The following is a 22221-nucleotide window of genomic DNA, read 5'->3' as shown; positions in this document are numbered from 1 at the left end:
GTTCAACGATCGATATATAAAGCTCTCAAACCTTATGTAACAGTATTTAGCCAGCCCTTGTCTGTAAATAATACGCGAATACAAGTAAATAACGTAAATAATATATGCCAAGTTACATAATACAGGTGCTCACATCAAAACACCCTCATTGCATGTCTACCGACACTAACGTTGGTAAAAGGGAATTGCCGGTGACATTCGCCTTTGTTACAAACAATTGAGGGGACGTATCAACAGTTCAATGGGCTTTAATAATTCATTTCACATTTATGAGCCCTTGGGCGGATATATTACTGTTTTACAGGAAATAAATGGTTGTAGAATTCGTGTCAGATAATTTATTTTAATTTCTTATTATAGATACATCTAGCGGCGAATAGCAAAACTAAATCAATGCAATGTTCGTTCAACTTTCCGAGCCGACTAACGAGTTAAGTTGGCAGAAGTTTTGGAATGATTAAAAATGATCAATAGATGTCACTATAGTGGGAATTAGTAGTTAGGTACATTTTTAGTGCAAATGGTATGTTCGGATGACGTACAAAATGTTGGTTAGTGGGATAATGGTAGTAAGTGGTGAGAGATAGTCTGCGATGTGGGATCTTATAGAAAATATATCAATAAGATGTTTCTGGTTTTAATAAAGTTGAAAGAAAATAAAATTATAACTTGCCTTTGATACAGTTATGAACAAAATTGACAAAATTATGACTATAGCAGGGGAGTCCAAGAGGGGATTTTTTGTAGTGACTCGAGCGTGTCAGATTGTTATGACTGATATCTTTCTACCCGTGGAGATATACTTTAACCAATTTTAGCCGCCTATGTTGGTGGGTTAGTTGTCGGGGGCCTAGTGGGCAGTTAAAAAAATCCTTAGGTAGATTTTTGAAGTCCATTGTTGGGCTCTTCTTGGGCTCCCCTACTACCTATAATATCTGCCTATGCCATAGAGAAATATTATTTGGTACCAAAACGATTATCTTCGTATAAAAAAACTGATGTATGGAGTCAGCACTATGTTACTTATTATTTCTCTATGACTGTGGCAAGCGGTTTTGAGGATGCACTGAGCGCTGAGGACCTACCGCGAACACCGAAGCTCGCAAAGTGCGGGCATCTTTCCCTGTCACTCTAATTACGCCTTAATTGGAGTAAAAGAGGAAGGTACCGCAATTTTCGAACTTCGCTGTTTAAGGTAGGCCCTGTAGGTCAGAGCACACCGTAATGCATAGATAGTAGAATCCTATAGATGTGCTATACTATACCGTATGCGTCCCAGGGACAGCACATAGGTACCCAATGCGACAAAATTAAAAACACGTTTTAACATTCCTGACAACATACCAAAAACAACCTACGTAATTTGGTCGGGTTATTTGTTGCCCACCATAAACCAAACTAAAATTTGGGTGAGGAACGGTGGGGAATAAAAAAATGAGTCTGTGACAAGGACAAACAAAAATAGCGCTTTCTCTGCCACTCCTACTTAAAGTTCCATACTCCATCTTGTTTTGGACCCCACGGACTTAGTTATATAATTGAATTTCTAACCACATTATTGTAATAAACAACTAATAAGCCTTTTTATTACCCTAAAATTTGATTTACAACAAAACGTATGTAATGCATATACTGTATATTAATTTGACGTACAGTATTTTTGCCGTTAATTAATTTTCGGTTGAAATCACTCCACTTCAAAGAAAGCTATATGCTGCAGACATTCGGGTTTTAATTTAATAACAATTTGATTAACTCAGTGTACGCTTCAATACACCTTTAAGGGTTCGTTACTTTGATCTGTATTTTACATGGCTGAAGTATGATATTAATAAGTTTTTGCCAAAATTTTTTTTTTTTAATAAATAAATATTAATGGACATTATTACACAAATTGACTAAGTCCCACAGTAAGCTCAATAAGGCTTGTGTTGAGGGTACTGAGACAACGATTAATTTTTGATACTAGCTTTTATCGCTGACTGTACTTTTCTTACTACATCGATGAGGATTACTTGCCAAATTCTAAAAACCCCATTCTACAAGCTAGTAAGTAAAAACGTACAAACGCTTGGATGCCACCATGAATCTAGTATTTAGAGTCTGCCCATAGCCCAGCCTGTGCAAGTGTTAAGTAAATGTCATAATTTCATAGAAGTTTGACGTTTAAAATAACACGCCTATCTTGGCTGTCAAAATTGCTGCCTACTTAACTTGGTCCGACTCTAGTATGGATTGGGCATGAGTGGTGGGCACACGCGGTATAGGGAGCGTGCATGAACTGTAGGAGGCAGCACGGGAGCCGTCAGATTTTTGGCGCGAGGCGTAAATGTGATGTTTATTGTTCCGATGTAAGCCAAAAGATGGCAGAACCTACTATGCACAAGAAAACACGTGACGTGTAAATGTACATGTTTCTGGTTCCGATTCAGGCCACAAGATGGCAGACCCTCCAACGCGCACGGTCCCTATAGCACATCCTGTGGCACATCTATTACGATCCTACCATCTACAGATGCCATTTACACTAAAGCAAATAAAGCGAAAAGTTCAGCGGAGAAGATTACACCAAGGGTCTGCCAATTTCTTCTTAGTGGTTTTCGGCCTTCGGATTCCATGCAGTCGCGCAAATGTATAAATCCGTCGCAAGTGCTTGCCGCAAACTTCCTTTGATCAGTGTCCAAAAACCGACACCGGGCCCGGATCGCGCCAAGCTATTGCAAGCTCTGAGGGCCACGTTCGACGTGTTTCCTCTCTGTCGCACTTGTAAATTCGTACGTAAGTGTGACAGGGAGGGAACACACCGAACGTGGTTCGCGGTAAACCCTCAGACTCGACAAGCCACACATTCCCGTTTACACGATTGTGCCTGTGGATGCCTGCCGAGACGCGCCACCAACCAACGCCAACCTACCTTTATAAACGTCAAATAAAGCTACCTTGATGGCAACGTCAGCAACTCAATTTAGTTACTTACGTCTAATTTAAGAAACATCACATTTTATAGACTAGACAAATTGGAATTCAGGGGCTACATTGATTTCTAAACTCCGCCCTTTTTTTTTACACTGGACAAGCCATGGCACCAGGGGTCCTACCGCACAAATCAAAATTCGCAAATTGCGGGGATCTTTCTCTTTTACTCTCATTAAGACGTCATTAGAGTGACAGAGAAAAATGCCCGCAATTGACAAACTTCGATTTTCGCGGTTATAGCCCAGGCCACAGAGCCCACACATAATAAAACGGAAAACGTAAACTTTTTTTACAACATCCCATTTTCAAAAATCCCTCCTTAAAGGGAAATAGCATAATACCTTCCTTTCTCGATCGCTCTCAGAAGAACGTGTCCGCCCAGCGACAGGATATTAATCTAATGACCCCCTTTAAGCTCACTTTTTTTTTTTATCCACCTGAGCAGGCAATAGCACTAGGCCACAGATAAAAAAACTATTTTTTTCTACAACGGACCAAGATCACCGTAATTTTCTTTCCATAAAGCGCTCTTAAGTCCCGTTTCAGTTTAAAGATAATTTTTACAAGACTCAAACCCCGAGGCGGACGCTTTGTGGCGCGATTGCTTTCATTCGCTCACTGGGTTAATTTCTGTGATGTTTCCAACAGACTTTATAAGAAAAATGCTTTTTCTATATTTGAAAAAGTGATCATATCACAGATATTTTTAATAATGAAAAAATATGAGAAAGGTTGTTTTTGTTTTTATACTACGTGGTGGCAAACAAGCATACAGCTCGCCTGATGGTAAGCAGTCTCCGTAGCTTATGTACGCCTGCAACTCCAGAGGAGTTACATGCGTGTTGCCGACCCTAACACTCCCTCGTTGAGCTCTGGCAACCTTACTCACCTGCAGGAACACGATTTACACTATGAATAGGGTCTAGTGTTATTTGGCTGCGGTTTTCTGTAAGGTGGAGGTACTTCCCCAGTTGGGCTCTGCTCTAGATCTGGAATGACATCCGCTGTACTGCGCCCTAAAATCGTATTCATATCGTCTAGATATGATGATTGAAATGGATCGGATATAACAGTGTCAAAATGACACAAATGTCACTTTTGACACTGACATATCCGATCCATATCGTATCTAGACCTAATATTTGGCGTAAGTTCGAATCGGCCCGAACGTGTCATAAAGCATTCATCACGAAGAAATAGCTAAGAGGGGGACGAATGTTGGATATATCAAATTACATATATTTTATGTTTGGAAGGACTCATAAAAACGGTTAAACTGTCCCTGAGTATCCCGGGATGTTACAGAACACGCGGCCTTTTACCTTTTTGTGTAATAGGGCCTATTTAATAGGAATTTGAATAAAATAATATTGTCTCGCTACTCTTTTTCATAAATCACTATTTTTAGGGTCTGTTTCACAAAGTCTGAGTAAAGTATTGGATAGCTAATGAACAAATAAATGAACTGCCACATAAAACTTCCTGTAAAACTTAGCACGCGAAATAACGATACTTTTTCTAAGAATTCCATTTCAGGAGAAAACGTTTTCTACTTACTGAATCTTAACAATTCACTTCGATTTTGAAGGCGATTGCTTCAGCATAATATATTCTAGGTTTCGCTTTTTTGAACAAAATAAATCCGTTTTTTTGTTATGCAAATTTTGAAAAAAAAAGGAAATCGTAAAAACATAGTTATTCATTGTGTCAATAACATACAAAAACTATAATGGAGTATGGAAAATATTTAGAAGTGGAAAAACGTTTTCTCTTTTTTTATGGACGATCACGTGGCCCGGAATGCTTCCCGCTTTTATTTGAAGATTGTGAAACGCCAACGATGACTTTATTCGTCAGATAAGTAGGAAGTAGCTTACTCAGGACTTTACAGACCCTAAAGGCGCTATTACAGTAGGTAAATGGTTAGTGGTAACTTAAGTATAAATGATATCTAGGTATATTTTAAGATTTCTATTATTGTATGTACGTTAGTCTGTAAGGTATGGATATATGGGCCATAGTTGCCTGAAAATAAAAGATATTTAATTTAATTTTATAAGTAAAAAGAAACCGGACAAGTGCGAGTCGGACTCGCCCACCGAGGGTTTCGTACTTTTTAGTATTTGTTGTTATAGCGGCAACAGAAATACATCATCTGTGAAAATTTCAACTGTCTAACTACTTATAACGATTCATGAGATACAGCTTGTGGTGACAGACGGACGGACGGATGGACGGACGGACGGACAGCGGAGTCTTAGTAATAGGGTCCCGTTTTACCCTTTGTGTACAGAACCCTAAAAAATGAATTAAATTTTTAATATTTTTATTACAAACTCTTTTAGCCGTTTGTTTAACAGTCATTCACTACTCATAGCCACGATATTAAAGATCTGAAATGTACTTAGGTAATGAGATTACGTTGTTTTTTCCAGTTTCAATGACTACCTTCGGCCTGCACAGATCAGAGGGCCTACATCGTAAATCGTTTTCTGCCTCTTGCTCTTGCATGTTCGAGCGATAGAGAGGAGGATATAGAAAAGAGAGGCAGAGAACGAAATTTCGATTTTGGTAGGGCCTCTGATGTGAAGTTGCTTGCAAGATTTGATGTCTACCAACTTAATATCTAACAAACGACTTCACTTACAAATACTGTAATGTAAGTAGGTAACTTAAATAAAATATCGCAAAAACACAATTATACTCAAGCTTGTCCTCGAGGTTAGCATTTATCACATGTAGTAACACATAAGGTGTCGCCATTCACGCACTTCGCTAATCGTATAATTATGATCGAACTTCACTTCAGGTAAGTTCGTTTAATCATTATGTGCAAAAGAACGTGTTAAATAATTCTAATCTTAATAATATTGTAATTAGGTAACAGATTTTTCTTGAAATTAATTTAAGCAGGAATAAAAAAAAATCGGGATATTCTTTTGTTTTTCTTATTGATAAAAGTAAGATATTTTATTCTTTTTCGTGCGCGGTGCGTGAATGCCGTTCTGAACCGACCAGTTCTTTCTTTATCTAGGTATTTGTAAAAAAAATACAAGTTAATCTATGATCTTTATCCCTCTCACGTTATATAATTGTCAAAATGTGACAGGTGTTTTATCCACAGCGATAAACAGTATAAATGGAAATAGGGTCGAACATCAGTAATAAAAATATTGCGTTCGTTTTATGATCGGAAATAAAATATCTACAAATTAATTGTTATGCCTCCAAGCTAAAGTTTTTATTGTTATACTAAGCTTTATACGGCACCGTGTTACTGTTGGTTGTTGAACAATAAAAATAATTTGATTAATCACTTGGATATGGCTAATTGCAACATAATCTATATGTCTTATCACAAGGTCTTAAGAGCGAACATGCTGTAACGACTTTATAGAGGAAACAAATTGGACGAGCTTCGCGCACGCGTATTTAAAATATACACGACTCTCTTACACATATGAGCTGAAACTTGGAGAGAACGAGATGTAAGAAAATTATAGTAACACTCGAAAAACACATGACTTGCTGCTCGTAACAGAAGTGGTTTCGATGTTTTTAAATTAGTCGTGTTATACAATCGAAAACTTCTATAATGACCTAAGACTGATATTGCAATTTCAACTGTATTGATACACGTTATGGTTGAAATTAGTTTATCGTTGTTTGACGGCTGGTGTCGGTCGCCATTTTCTATAATGGCGGCGAGTAGTGCGACATCTATCTCGACTTTAGTGTCATCGCTAACTCGCGTAGCGTGTGGACGTCGCGGCTGCCCGTCGGTTCTTATTGTTTGATACATAATCATAGAAAAATGACAACGGAAATTGTTCCAAATACTGAAAAAATGATAAATAACTCTGTTAACTCGTTATAAAATGCGTAGTAGCCGTAGCAGGTTATAATACACGACTATTATGTAGTAAAATAATGAATTTCACACACCGCCGCAGTCTTGAGTTCGAATTGTAGTGAACTGTGTTGTGGAATCGATTTTTAGGTGTTATTAATGAAATTACCAAGGTGCTTGTGGTTATATTGTTACATAAAAGATCCTGTTGGTTCGGACAACGCTTCACGAGCTTTTCTATTGTGGAAGCTCGACTCGCGTAGAATCGATATTACTTAATAAAAAATGCATATTTTCCCTATGGTTTCATAAAGGCTCGGGTCAATATCGTACCGGTTATTGCAATACGAATGTTTTTTTAATAAACAACGTGGTTCCGGAGGCAGTTAAAGTGATTTTATTTTAGTGAATAGTGTTTGTACTGGAAGATTTGTTGTGCATTCAAGTTTTCAATCAAAACCAGGTTAGTAAACAAAACATTATTTAACTTTTATTTGTTCACACATTATACCTTACCACATCTTGACTGTCAAAACTTGTAAAAAAAAAAGATTAAAATCATAGATTATAATCACGTCAGTGTCTAAAAAAAAAATTTTTTTTACTAATCTAGTTTCTGTGTATAAGGTAATATTACAAACAGCCATTGTAACCAAGTAATAAATCGATGTCTTTCATGTCTCAGTTTTATAAAATAATGAATAAACCCATTGTCACAAAACATGAAATGTCGTGTCTAAAATACAATAAAATAGATAAAACACCATTGTGTGTACAAAATCGCGTGAATTTTATTTATTATCACAGATTTACATCTTTCTATTGTGCTTTGACATTTGATCGGGACAGCCAACTTTTTAAATACTGTTATTATCGTGGGTGTTTTATAATGTCAAATTCTCAATTTCGTAATCAGATATTAATATATGATCGTTCCTTTTCGTCGTATTTAGTAAGAAAGATTCTGAATGAAATGTACGTAAGTCAGCGAACCGCGTATAGCAAAAAGGACCTGTCTTGAAACCTGAATAGTTGAACAGGTTTTAAATGCGGCATATTGAATTACATTCCATAGAGATTAGACTGTGCTCTTTATAAAGGACCTTTTATAGCTTTGACCTTTGAAAGAAAGGTAATTTGATGCTTACATTACAAGAGCAATGAGAATTATATTAATTTCTTAGTTTATTATCAACTTCCTTATTATTTATAATGACAAAGAAAGCATTTTGATCTTTATTTTCCTGTTTCTTTTAATTCAAGCGTTTTGTTGTTTTCTTTTTTGTATGCATCTATTGTTTTATTATTTGGTTTATATGTTTAGTCAAATTAGGTTTTCGTTTTACCTTGAAATTAAATGTTTACCTTTTTATAAGAAGCATCAAACATGACATATTATTGACAAAGTGTTGCAGATGTTTTTTTCTTGGTTATATTGATGAAGCCTGCATTGTGGATTTTTCTCTGTCCACAAAACAAAAGAAGAAAATGACATATAATCTAGGTACATAGAATCATAGTTTATTATAAATTATAATCTTAAATCTGTGCTTATTTAAATCTATTTATTATCATTTTTGTCATTCTAATTGTTTTTATATTTTTAAATAAAAATGTATAGTATGAAACATATATGCCTGTAGAAAAACTTATAGCCCATGATTCTGTAATAACTGTTGGGAAAAGTAAATATACATACAAGTATGAAAGATCATTTTTATCTTACCAATCTAATATCACTTTTCCCTTTTAAATTGCACCATATAAGTTTTTTTAATCCAAAACTGTATGTAAATTAACTAGATTAATATAACTTTAATGATTTCCTTATTAAAAAATTAACTTTTTGCATTCAAGGCACCAGAAATTGTACCATAAAGTCCATTACTTCTATTTTTTTTTAATATGGAAGGAGTTGAAATTAGTCTATTATAAAACTATAATTCCTGAAAATGCCAAAAATTATAAAGACAAATCTAGAATAAACTGATGAGACGGATGGTCAGTATGGGACTACTGAACTAATACCATAAGCAGTTTGTGAACCAAGTTTGGTGTGAAACTCTGGACATTTTTTTTTTTTGGTTTGCCCTTTCTTATCTGGCCACTGTTTAGTAAGCAAAATAGCCAGTTGCACCATCCATATTTGACAGACTGACCAACCGCAAGCGGCCATGAATTATGAAACTTCCTATACAATAAAATTTACCGAATGCATAGAGGTCTTCACACTTAAACAACTGAACCGATTTTGATGATATTGGGAGATATTTTGAGTTCAGGGACAGGACATGAGATAGTGTTTATCTCAAAAATCATCCTTTAAAGGCGTGAAATTGGATGTGGGGGAATTCAGCTTCTTCAACAAAGCTAAATTCCTGAGGTTAATACTGTTTAAGTTTAGGTATGAAGTCATGTTTGGTATTATTTTCAATTAAATCAAAGATTTAGACCATCCCAAATTTCTTCTAAATCGGCTCAGCGGTTATTGATTCCCAATACAAACTTCTACCCTACTTTTCACACCCTCAAAAGATGATTTCGGTTATAAAAACTATCCTATGTTTTGTCCCGGGACTCAAACTATATACCAAAGATAAGTTTGAGGCCCGGGGATAGACATAGGATGATTTTTATCACTCAGACTCATACTCAGACGAAAATGCGGGTACAGCTGCTTTTGTGACCCACAAATGGTCTAGCGGAAGATCGGCACTGACTTTTGGGTTAGCATTTGCTGAGGTGGGACCATATCATGGTAAACTATTTATTTATTCTGTGTTTAATAATTTCTTTCTTTTGTTATGCTATACTTTTGTATGTTATAGTTTATCACGAACAAATGCCATGATTTCTGATTTCTGAATAATAATAAAAATTGTTTGCAATAGACCTCCATTTTTGATAGCATGCATTGACCTAGGGCACTTAGGTATAAGATAATATTTTATTTTGTTTTTTACGAGTTTATTATCAGTTTTATTACCGAATTGTTATTGCTTAGCAGGTTATTTGCAATGACAAAGTGCAGTAATGTTATCATGCTGTGTAATTTCTGTTGTTAAAAAAAAAACAATAATAAAATGAAATACCTATTTGGTTTTTATTTTATATTTGTATTTATTATTATTATTATAACCTTTTTAGGGTTCCTTAGCCAAATGGCAAAAAACGGAACCCTTATGGATTCGTCATGTCCGTCTGTCTGTCCGTTTATGTCCCAGCCACTTTTTTCCGAAACTATAAGAACTATGCTGTTCAAACTTGGTAAGTAGATGTATTCTATGAACCGCATTAAGATTTTTACACAAAAATAGAAAAAAACAATAAATTTTGGGGGTTCCCCATACAGAACTGAAACTCAAAAAAACTTTTTTCATGGATAGGTCTTCAAAAATGATATTGAGGTTTCTAATATCATTTTTTTCTAAACCAGGGGTTCCCAATCTTTTTCAACCTGCGGCGCAATTACAAGTTTAGTATTTTGCAACGGCGCCCTGCCCTAGCTAAGTTGTTAGGTTAGGTTACTTAGAGGAAGATAGGAAAAAAATAAAACATCCACAATATGAATAAAAGTTTATTTATTATAAAATAATCAGTGCCGGATTAAGACTTTTTGATGCCCTAAGCACTTCTAGACCATGGTGCCCCCTCATCAAGATTACATTGAATTTTCTTGGTAAATTGAGTGACGTTTATTGCCGCATTACTGCTGAGAATAGAATTTTCAATTCACACAGAAAACACATCATTTTATCACGGAAATTGACAGTACTGCAGCAGTAATATTCCAACAGTATGTAAGGTCAAGTGTTAGCAAATTGAAGATCGTGCTTCGCATAAGGCCGGAGGCGAGCCAACCTATGTCCAAGTGTGAGAAGACATAAAAGGCATAGGCCGTACTCCGCACAGGGTTTTACAACCTATAGAGCTTTCCTGCGAAGCTCATTCATGTGAGGGCAAAGGCATGGCTTCAGTAGGAGCTTAGCCATTGGCCATTGGTTCTTGTCAGAACAAGAACCAATGGCCGCAAGTGTCTTAAATAGCAAATTATTGTTTACGAAAACGGGACTTAATAGGGGAAGTTTTAAAATTACCACTGACCCGACGTTTCAAAAACGGCGTTGTCCGCATGGTCTCGGAGAAGACTGGGTAAAGTCGACATCATTATCTTGACGTTGGAGGTAATTTTAGAACTTAATCAAAGGCGATTAAGTCCCGTTTTCTTAAATAATAATGCGTCACAAATATGCTAATAAAATTAGAAGTTTTCGAATTTGGTCCTAAAAATGCGTGTAATCCGAGTTTGCTCCATTCCAGGAGGTGTGCATAAATGTTTCCTCTTTTTCAGTTTTTTTTGCTTGAAAATCGGAAACGGTACGTCCGGCGGAAAATTTGTTCTAATTAGGATTAAAACTGATATCTGAGGATCCGAAATGTAATTTAAATTGTATAAAATAAAAAATATCGACCTATTTTTTATTTTTGGTAAAATCATGTTAAAAATCTAAAAACGCCTTCTTAACAGTGTCTAATCCACGAACTGTCCTATGTCCTTCAAAATTAAGTGGTTTCGAAAGGAAAAAATTATCTCCTAAGGATCCCAAAATGTATGCATACCCCCTGGGATGGAGCAAACTTGGATTACACGCATTTAGAATGAAATGAAAGTATTAAAACATTTTTCAGCTTGCTGGGAATTAATTCCTCAAAACGCTTCTTTTGGATCTAATTTGATTGGCCTAAATCGTGAAAGTTTAAATCAGTGTTTTTAAAGGCAAAGTCTAAGGCTGAGCTTTTCATAAGGCTGAACGCGCGGAGCGTTCGATCGGCGCTTACGGATGAGGCATGGATGAGGCCAAAGGTCGAGCTGGAAGAAAGCATTTGAATTTGACCACTGGCGAGGTATGAATGGCTGAACCTCCGGAGCGTCCGATCGCGGTGGGTTATCATACATTACAACTGATGGCGAGGTGTGAGCAAGGCTTAGGCCCAGCTTCGAGAGAGGACAGCTTAGATTTGGATCCATGTTAAGTGAAAGTAAGGCAGTTTGCACAAAGTAGAAGGCCTAGCGTCGCATAAGACCTAACGCCGAACTGCAAAAGAGTGACTTGAAATCGAACCTATGTAATCACGGTTCTCCTACTGCTCGGCATTTGGCTTAAGTGGAAACCGAAACTTAATAAGTTGCTTTTGGTTTTGTGCCTTCGCGGGGCCCTTTATAACAGTTTGACAATTAGGTCGCAGGATCGTGGTTCTGCAGCAACTCGGCCAGGCCGACACATCTGGCGTGCAAGAGAGCAAAATTCGCTACAAAATCGGTAATCTACGTCGAGAAAATCGGTTGGCCACAAGCCCGACGGTAAGATATTTTGGCTATGAGCTTTGAGGGCCTCCGCGAAGGGTTGGAGATATGCTTACGTGTCCTCACTCTATTACGACCCTTCGTTATTAGATGGGTACATAAGTACTACGACTGCGATGCAGCCTGCGCGTTTTTTTCCTACGATTTTGGTGCCCCCCCTAGACGTGGTGCCCTAAGCAAGTGCTTATTTTGCTTAATGGTTAATCCGGCACTGAAAATAATTGAAACAGAAGGGTATCAACGCGTGAGCGACGGCGACGCGCGCGACGATGGTAGGTACCTACCGTCGTTGTAAATTTAAAATCACGGTCGAAAAAGAGTGACACGACGCTATATTATTTACCGATGCGAGCGCTCAAATAGGTACCCGCGAATATTTGTGGTTTCGGATAATGATAGAACTCACGGCGCCCCTCTTTACTTTCTGCGGCGCACCAGGGCGCCGCGGCGCACACTTTGGGAACCCCTGTTCTAAACTGAATAGTTTGCGTGAGAGAACCTTCCAAAGTGAAAAAAAGTGTGCCCCCCCCCCCCGTAACTTCTAAAATAACAGAATGAAAAATCTAAAAAATATATGATATACATTACGATGCAAACTTCCACCGAAAATTGGTTTGAACGAGATCTAGTGAGTAGTTTTTTTTAATACGTCATAAAATTAAAAAAAATTTTTTTTTTCGTCAAGCCCATACGTGTGGGGTATCTATGGATAGGTCTTCAAAAATGATATTTAGGTTCCTAATATAATTTTTTTCTAAACTGAATAGTTTGCGCGAGAGACACTTCCAAAGTGAAAAAATGTGCCCCACCCCCTGTAACTTCTAAAATAACAGAATGAAAAATCTAAAAAAAATATATGATATACATTACCATGCAAACTTCCACTGAAAACCGCACTTGGCCGCTTTTTTCTTAATAGTTTTAGAAGCGATGCGCTTCGAAAGCATTCTGAATAGCGTTGCTTTAATGCAATGTAAGCAGATACCGCGCTAATGCGTCGGGTTCGAATCCCAGGTGGATGCGTTTTCACTGAAATCTATTATTAAAGTTATACTTTAGGTACCTACGTGCTGGACAGACTTAATGGTACCTAATGAAGAAGTTAAAATAGTTAAATAATGACATGAAAAATACATGTCTGTGTGAACGATCTATGTATTAGCAATGTTTTTGCTCTTGAAACCGGGTCATCATATTAATGTCAGGATGTAAAGCAAGATCACGCTTAAAATAGTACGGGCGGGGAACAAATGGTCTACTACGTAATCTGATACAAGGATAAGCCCCATGGCAACCGTTCATAAAAGTGATGCTAAGTTTAGAAAGAAATGTTTAAAAAATTAGAATTGGCCGAAAGCACGAAAAAAAGTGCCCATCAGCAGACGCACTTCCGGCCATATAGGAACTGGTTTCTGAAGCTACATATAAATTCGTATCTGTTGCCACCAGTCTCATCTTTGTATCAGATGACTATTTTTGGTACCTTTAAAGTGCCCGGCAGACGCTCTTCCGGTATTGACATATGTATATCTAAGGACGAGCCTTACGGGCACTAAGAATGGTGCAAGTTCAGTGGTGTCACTCACGAATTCGAGCCAAACGTGCAGTCTAACGCATCTAGTGGCGACCAATCGCGCGTGATGCGAACTCGTCAACCAATCGGGTTGTGGTGTGAGACTGCGCGATTGGCTCGAATTCGTGTACTGGCCCCAGTCTCATTGCCCGTAAGGCCCGTCCTTAGATATATGTGTCAATGTCTTCTGGCCATATAGGAACTGGCAGACGAGTGGTTTCTGAAGCTACTTATAAATTCCTATCTGTTGCCACCAGTCTCATCTTTGAATCAGATGAAGTAAATTTTCACTTTTATTTGTGACCGAAAGTGGTACTTTTTTATGCTTTCGGGCAATTCTATTTTTATTTTTATTTTTTCCAAACTTATCATCACTTTTATGAACGTGTGCCATGGTAGACCGACATCATGGCCGGGACAGCAATATGATTACATGTGTGCGACAGAGATAGTTTACAGGCGGGTCAATGTACGAAATTCGTCGTACTTAACGTCCTTACTTTATTTTTATTACATATTTCATTTCAAATATGAAATAACTATCCGAACACATTAATACAACATACAAAAGGGGCTTTAACCTAGGTTTTTATCTATATAAAATGCATATTTCCTCGTACTTTTAAGGAACCCCCTCGCATCGGCTCACCATTAAAGTTGCAAGTACACTCGACTCCATTACGCCACTAATAAGCGAGATTGAGCCTAATTGCGGCTATTACGCGGTCGACTGTAGCCGACATGTGTTGGTTATTCCGTTGGAAAAAGTGCTAAAACTAAACGAAAATGACCTTTACGCTATTCAATCTATCTAGATATCGTACTAATAGTGACTCTGGAAGCTGTAGACCTCACGGAACTCCTACGGCCCTGCCATTTTGAAAAATTGCTAATGACTGACGTACAAAAGCATTCTCGTCAGCAGAATCATAGATGCTTCGTGCTCGCACGACCACCTATGCGTATTTTTTTTTAAATACGTCGATGGCAAACAAGCAAACGGCCTGCCTGATAGTAAGCGGTCACCGGCCAGCGGTGTAGGGGTGTTACACCGTTGCCGACCCTTCCACCACTAATAAGCGCGAGCGAGCCTAATTGCAGCCATTACGTGGCTCACTGTAACCGACATGTGCTGGTTATGTAGCTTATTGCATTGCAGTTAGTGCTAAAAATAAAACATTTATTTACAATAACAATATACATAATGGATATATACAGAGGATTACTATAAAAAGCTTAAATCTACTAAGTTTTTGCCTAAAATTTCATTTTTGGTACAAGCTTATATCGCTGACTGTACTTTTCTTTCCACAGGCAACTAATACTCATCGAGACAATTTTAAAAACCCTAAACACAATTAGGTTGCGTTGTTACAGAGCTCCTATGGCCATCTCCTGTTTCCATCATCAGACCAGCTCGATGGTACCATAATATTGCATTGTCTCCCGACTTACATATGTATGCAAATTTTCCACTTCATTAGAAACCGGGAAGTGGGTCAATAAATAAAAGCTTGTAAAATAGGCCCTTGAGGCATTGCACCAAGGATGCTGGCGGCATTTCCTCGTTGTATCGCAATACTGATACGTTGTGAAAGCCAGCTCTTCGGTCACCAGTTACGTCAACAAGACGCTTTGTGATTTTTGCAAAAAAAATGGTTTTGACCTTATACACTAAGAGCCTCAGATAAGGTATAATTTTGAGAACAAAGGAACCTAATTTTAATATATAGTAAACACCCCTATAATAAAACAGGCTCCAGTAATGGGATGGTATGGACAAATCCTGAAAAACAAGTATTTACCATAAGTTTTTAATCGCTGGCAACATTTAACCATAAACAAGAGCCAAAGAGCTGCTTACGTGCAATTTTTCATTGATATTTGTTAGTTTGAAAATTAATGGCCCCATACATCCCATGACTGGAGCAAAAAACCATAGTTTTAATTGGTTAATAATATTGCAACCAATTGCAGTAGCTTTCATTAAATACATAGAAAACATAAAGGACGAATTGGACATTCAACTTTTAAAGAATAAAGCGGTAGAAATTTTACAGATGTCGGTGAAATATTAAAAATACTCCAAATTTTCTTTTAAATGTACCATGATTGGTGCCGTTAACATACATCATCATCATTCAATTAAAGAGCTAGCCTCTTGTCGGTGCAGCTTAATGAAGTTGTCTCCACCTGGGTCGGTCGGGAGCCAGCCTCTAGTGTCCTGGTACGACACGGCCCCTACCTGCTCCTTTACTTGGCTCATATAACGTTTTCTTGGTCTTCTCCTCCCTCTCCTTCCATTTCTTTTCCCTTCTATGATGTTTCTCATGACGTGGTCGTGTCATTCTTAATGTACTAGACTTGAAAATCGAGATTGTGTGATATAATGGACGACCCCTTTCTTACAATGTTCGTGACGAAACTATTTCACACAAACAGATTGTCTTAAACCCAACGTAAATTCATTGTTTATCTGATTAAACCCGATCAGACCCCGATCCCGATTTAAATGTAAATCGATCCGGTAATTTGGGTCCGTAATTATTGTAATTAGGGGTCCCGTACGAAACTGATGTTTAATGGCTTTAGATTCAATTTATATAATGTTGTCTTTTCTGTTTTAGTAAGTTTTTTGTCAAATATTTAATTTTTGATTCAAGCTTTTATCGCTGACAATGCTTTTATTTCAACAGGCAATGGCTCCTCTACACGATGGCCCAGCGTAGGCCAGTCCTAGGGACGCATTTATGCGTTAGAGGGAGCAAGTGATATTGCTATCTCATTTCACCGCATAGCTGCGTCCCTTAGACTGGCATACGCATCGTGTAGAGGAGCCCTAACAAACCCAAACACAGTTTGCGTTGTTTTATCACAGAGTTCTTATGGCTACCTCCCGAGTCCTGTCTCCATCATCAGATCAGCTTGATGGTAGCATAATATTGTGTTGTCAAAGACACGTCATTTTCCATGACGGCTGATCGGTGATCACGTGGTGCTTTCCATTGAAAACGAAGCGCCGGAAGCTCCGGCCCGGCCCCGGCCCGGTTACACCTTGTATTTTGTATAGTTCTTCTAGTTCACTGGCAAAACTAAACGCGCATCCAAGTTCTCCCACGTCTTTTTTGTCTGAGATATAAGATTAAAAAATATTAAAGGACATTCTTACCCAAATTGACTAAATCCCACAGAAAGCTCAATAAGGCTTGTGTTGTTGGGTACTCAGACAACGATATATATAATATACAAATACTTAATACATAGAAAACACCCTTGACTCAGGAACAAATATCTGTGCTCATCACACAAATAAATGCCCTTATTGGGATACGAACCAGGGACCAGCTTCATAGACAGGGACCCTCTATTTCATTTCATTTCATTTCATTTATTCAACATTAAAAGTCATGTGCATTACAGAAGATGTTAGTTGGATGTAGTCAGTACATGACACCCGGATAGGGCGCATAATGTTAGTACTTATGAGGTTCCTAATTACCTACTTATATACTATAGATAGTACTTATAAATTCATGCATATTCGCTTATCAACGTTATTTATAATATTATACAAACGCATATCTACCTAGGTTAATTCATCAATGTCAAAGTTAATACTAATGGTTCTAGGCTCTATAGGCCAGACCGGTCGTCAAACACAAAGAAATGGTTTATCACTTCAAAATTTTGTCGTTTTTACAGCATTTTCCTTACCTTGCGAAATTGAACTTATCTAACCGTAATAGATAGGCATGTGCGTGCGCCCAATGGCGTATAAAATGTTTACGGCGTATATTCTTTACGGCAGATTTATGTTCGCTATTGTCGTTGGCTGTTAACAGTGTTAACGGGGGTTTTTCTGACCGAGTTGGAGGCTTTGGTGTAATAAAAATAATAAAATACAGGGTGGATGACAACAGGACAACCACCCACACTCAGGGGCGTTAGCATGGTCGCTTTTATCGCCTGTCACCACACCTGTCACGTTTTAACAGATATGTAAGTGCGAATGGGATGCATGAAGCGATAGGCGATAAAACGCTATGGTCGCGTTTTATATGAGCGAAAACGTTATATGAGCCAAGTAAAGGAGCAGGTAGGGGCCGTGTCGTACCAGGACACTAGAGGCTGGCTCCGGACCGACCCAGGTGGAGACAACTTCATCAAGCTGTACCGACAAGAGGCTAGCTCTTTAATTGAATGATGATGATGTATGTTAACGGCACCAATCATGGGACATTTAAGAGAAAAGTACCTGGGCGACCGAGCATTGCTCGGTTATAACTATTTATTGTAATATGGTGGTGTATAGGTGATAATCTTATCTACATTTTTTTACTACATTAAACTTGTCTAAAACAATAAAAATTAAAAAATTATATATAAACTTGAAAATAAAAAAAATTAATCACCGGGCGAGATTCGAACCCGTAACACTCGTTTAGCAGTCCGCGTCTTAACCCGCTGGACCAGACGGACAGTGGCCGGCAACACGAAATTAGCGACCATATTCTGCGTCGAAAGAAAAACGCATGAAAACTCGAAAACACGTGTTTTCCCAAACATAAGACTAATATAGATCGATTGTTTACCCCCAAAAACCCCCATATACCAAATTTCAGCAAAATCGTTAGAGCCGTTTCCGAGATCCCGGAAATATATATACATATAATAATATCATATGATATTATTATATATATATATAATAATATCATCGCACAGTCGCAACATGGGTTCCGTCGAGGGCGTAGCACGGCGACCGCGCTGGGTCGGTTTACTGACGAGGTCAACGAGGCTCTAGACCAGCGGAAGCAGGTGGTTGTGGTCTTTATTGATTTCAAAAAAGCTTTTGATACTTTGGGCCACAACCAGCTGCTTCAGGCAATGGAAGAGTGTGGAATCGCGGGTCCACTCCACGGGTGGCTTCGCGCATACCTCGAGGGTCGAACCTTGCGCACGGCCGTGGGAGGCGAGTGCGGCGCGCCTGCGCATGTCTCCTGCGGCGTGCCGACCGGCTCGGTAACCGGGCCAGTTGGGTACATAGTTCATGTTAACAGTATGTGTAATGTTGTCAAAAACTGTAGTGTTTACATGTATGCAGATGACACCTGTCTAATATACGCGGATAAGGACCTAGGCCTAATAGAAAATAGAGTACAGGAAGACTTAACTAATATTATTAAATGGTCACATGATAACGGTATTATTATTAATATTGCGAAAACAAAATGTATGTGCATACGGTCACCTTACTCTAGAGATAGGTACAGGCCGCCGTGCATTGTGGGGCACAGTTTCGACTGCCTCCACAGTGCGCGGCCGGCCGGGGTCGCATGCGGCTGTGTCGAGCTTCAGGTTGTGGAACAATACAAGTACTTGGGCTTGCTTGTAGACTATAAGTTCTCGTGGCAGCCACATGTTAATGGCTTATGCAATAAATTAAGAGCAGTACTTGTAAAATTCCACCATCTGAAGTTCGTTTTAAATAGGGCCACTATGTATGCAGTGTACTATGCTCTAGTGGATTCACTATTGTCGTATGGGCTGTCAAGCTACGGTCGTACATTTAAAACGTATCTAGACAAGATAAAGGCATTGCAGATTAGATTCATGAAATTAATGGTTGACAAAAAAACTAAATTTAAATGTAAAAGTACTACCTATGAACAACTCTTCTTAGAATGTAAAATTTTAACAGTTCATGAAAAAGTCACGTTATTCTTAGCTATGGAACAAATGTATAATGATGAGTTTAAAATACCTATTGTCAATCAAAGGTTAGTAAGAAACAGAGATAATAATAAATTGCTAGTACCTAGTTTTACTAATTATTTTGGCCAGAGATGTAGAAAATATTTAGTCCCTATGATCTATAACGAGTTACCATCGGATTTGAAGACCAAAAGGATAACAAAACGAACATTTAAAAAGAAACTTAGCAATAATCTATTAAATAAAATAAAAGGTAAAATACAACCGCTATAAATTGTATACATGCACTGCATTTTTTTTATACTGTATGATCAGATTGTAGCGTTAACCCCTTACTTCATGTCGTAAACAAAAGTATTATATCTGTTTAAAAATAAACTTTAATAGCTATCAATAGAATTGAATATTATAACTGCCAGATAGGGCTGCGCATGCGGTAAGAGGTTAAATAGATAAAAATATAAGTAACATATAGACTACTTAGCTTGCATATTATAGGAGCTTCGTCTGCCAACAAACCACTCTGTGGTTTGGCAGAAGTATATTGTAAATATTTATAAGGCATGAAATGTGAATAAACGTTTATTTTTTATTTTTTTTTTTTTTTTTTATATATATATACAAGAATTGCTCGTTTAAAGGTATAAGATATTCATATTCCTTTATTGATAAAATTACAAATTTTACATGTCAAAAGGTACAATATATAATTAGGTCGATATCAATTTAAGTACAATTTAGATAATAATAATCAAATTCAATTACAGTAAAATAAAACAATATAAAAATAATCAAAAGAATTAAGATATCCAATAAATGAAATTAAATCATTATTATAATATTCTGACATGACATAATCGTGGGATCATTAAAATAATCGCGGAAGCGCCATCGACAATAAGGTCCCTTTTCATAGATATTGTCACATTTACTGGCCGAGGTGTGAATACATACTATTTTTCTGTTGTCGAAAGCGGCAACTTCGTTCAAACGCAGCATGTCGAAATATGACGCTTTCCGTTCGGAGAACAGAAGACTAATTGTTTTTCTTTGTAGGACCCATAGGGACCGTGCGCGTTGGAGGGTCTGCCATCTTGTGGTCTGAATCGGAACCATAAACAGGCATATTTACACGTCAAGTGTTTTCTTGTGCATAGTAGGTTCTGCCATCTTGTGGGCTACATCGGAACAAAAAACATCACATTTACACCTCGCGCCAAAAATCTGACGGCTCCTGTGCTGCCTCCTATAGTTCATGCACGCTCCCTATACGTTTTTTTATACTACGTCTGTGGCATACAAGCAGACGGGCCGCCTGATGGTAAGCAGTCTCCTTAGCCTATACTAGCCTAGCCTATACTCCAGAGGAGTTATATGCGCGTTGCCGACCATAATACTCCACACCCTCGTTGAGCTCTGGCTGGCAACATTTACTCACCGGCAGAAACAACACTATATCTTACATCCTGTACTGTTATAAGGTGATAACTACTAATAGTGTTTTGCTAAGTCTACATGATATCAGTCTGAAAATTCAAATTACCATCCTATGTCAACAAGACCAGGGAACCGTATTTTAACTTAATAAAATGACGGTTTACATTATGTCATCCTTTGTAGTTACGTCTTTTTAGTTCTGAGGGTCTTCAATGTATTCTCATAGCTCAGCGAATTGACGGCCGACTTAGGCAATCGCCGATCGAACGTTAGGGAAAAAGACCCATCCCACAGAAATCTGTCAATATAATTTAAGAGAAAAGTCATTAAGCTATAGAATATAGAATAAATTTAAAAGTGGAAAAACTATTGCCTTGGGTGGGACTTGTACTCAAAGCCTCGGGCTCGGAACTCCAGACAGTACTTCAAAAATTTCTTGCAAAATAAGCAAACACATTTCTCGTCTAAATTGCGCAAAAATCAGTTTTATATTTGTGACAGATCCAAACTGTTTACAGATAATTTCGACATAATTGACTTACGCCAAATTTAAGCCTATTTTTGAGGGGAAGTGTCATATTTTGTTTAAAATACTAGACTTTTGGGTGGAATCGTCCAAGGGCTCAAATTATAGTACTTTTGTGTTGTTTTGTTGCTCTTTGGAACGTACATCGTACCGGAACCCAAATTATGGTACATGTTCTGCTGGCAACATTGGCAGCGACTTTATAGGTCATGAACAACCTTCATTTTCGGAAAAATGGCGAAATCACGCTTAAAAGGTGATTGGTTGTTTCATACATTCCGGCTGATGTGATGCTAATCTCTATGGGACACCCAATTTGTTTTTCGTGATTTCGTCATTGGTCCTATAATAAAAGTTGTTCAGTATGACCTTTAAAGTCACTTCGCTGAGTATGGCTGGGATTAAAATTTGTCAACCTGTATATCTGTAATGGTGCACGTACAGTCAAAATATTTAATTTGTGACCCATTTCGTACCTCGTCACAGTGACAATAGCATGAGGTCTGTTTCGACTTTCATGTTGTTTGTCACTGTGACCAGGTACGAAATGAACTAAAATGAACTAAAAGCTATTTAATTCATTGTAACAACTGTTCAGAACCCTTTACGGTAACATTCAAGCAGGTGACCTTCAGTTAAAATAACCCTTTGTTTAATGACCCTAAGTTATCTATAACAAATGTACAGTCAGCGTCAAATAATTTGTAGCAACCAAAGTAGCCAAATAGTTCGGTACACCAAATATTTAGTATGGTGTACCGAACTATTTGGCCACTTTGACT

The 22221-nt window shown here is 37.8% G+C and overlaps 1 protein-coding gene across 1 annotated transcript in view; it reads left to right on the top strand.

The window, feature by feature from the left end:
* Positions 1-6215: 6215 nt before the first annotated feature.
* The window catches only part of LOC133533081 (uncharacterized), a 333016-nt gene continuing 317010 nt past the window's right edge, over positions 6216-22221 (top strand). The window contains exon 1 of the mRNA XM_061872024.1: positions 6216-7289. The gene's annotated coding sequence lies outside the window, so the exon portion shown is untranslated. The remainder of the gene's footprint in view (positions 7290-22221) is intronic.

The sequence above is a fragment of the Cydia pomonella genome, chromosome 28, assembly GCF_033807575.1.
Source record: "Cydia pomonella isolate Wapato2018A chromosome 28, ilCydPomo1, whole genome shotgun sequence".
Lineage (NCBI taxonomy): Eukaryota > Metazoa > Arthropoda > Insecta > Lepidoptera > Tortricidae > Cydia > Cydia pomonella.
Note: the sequence above shows the minus strand (reverse complement) of the source record. Positions and strands in the feature narration are given on the sequence as shown.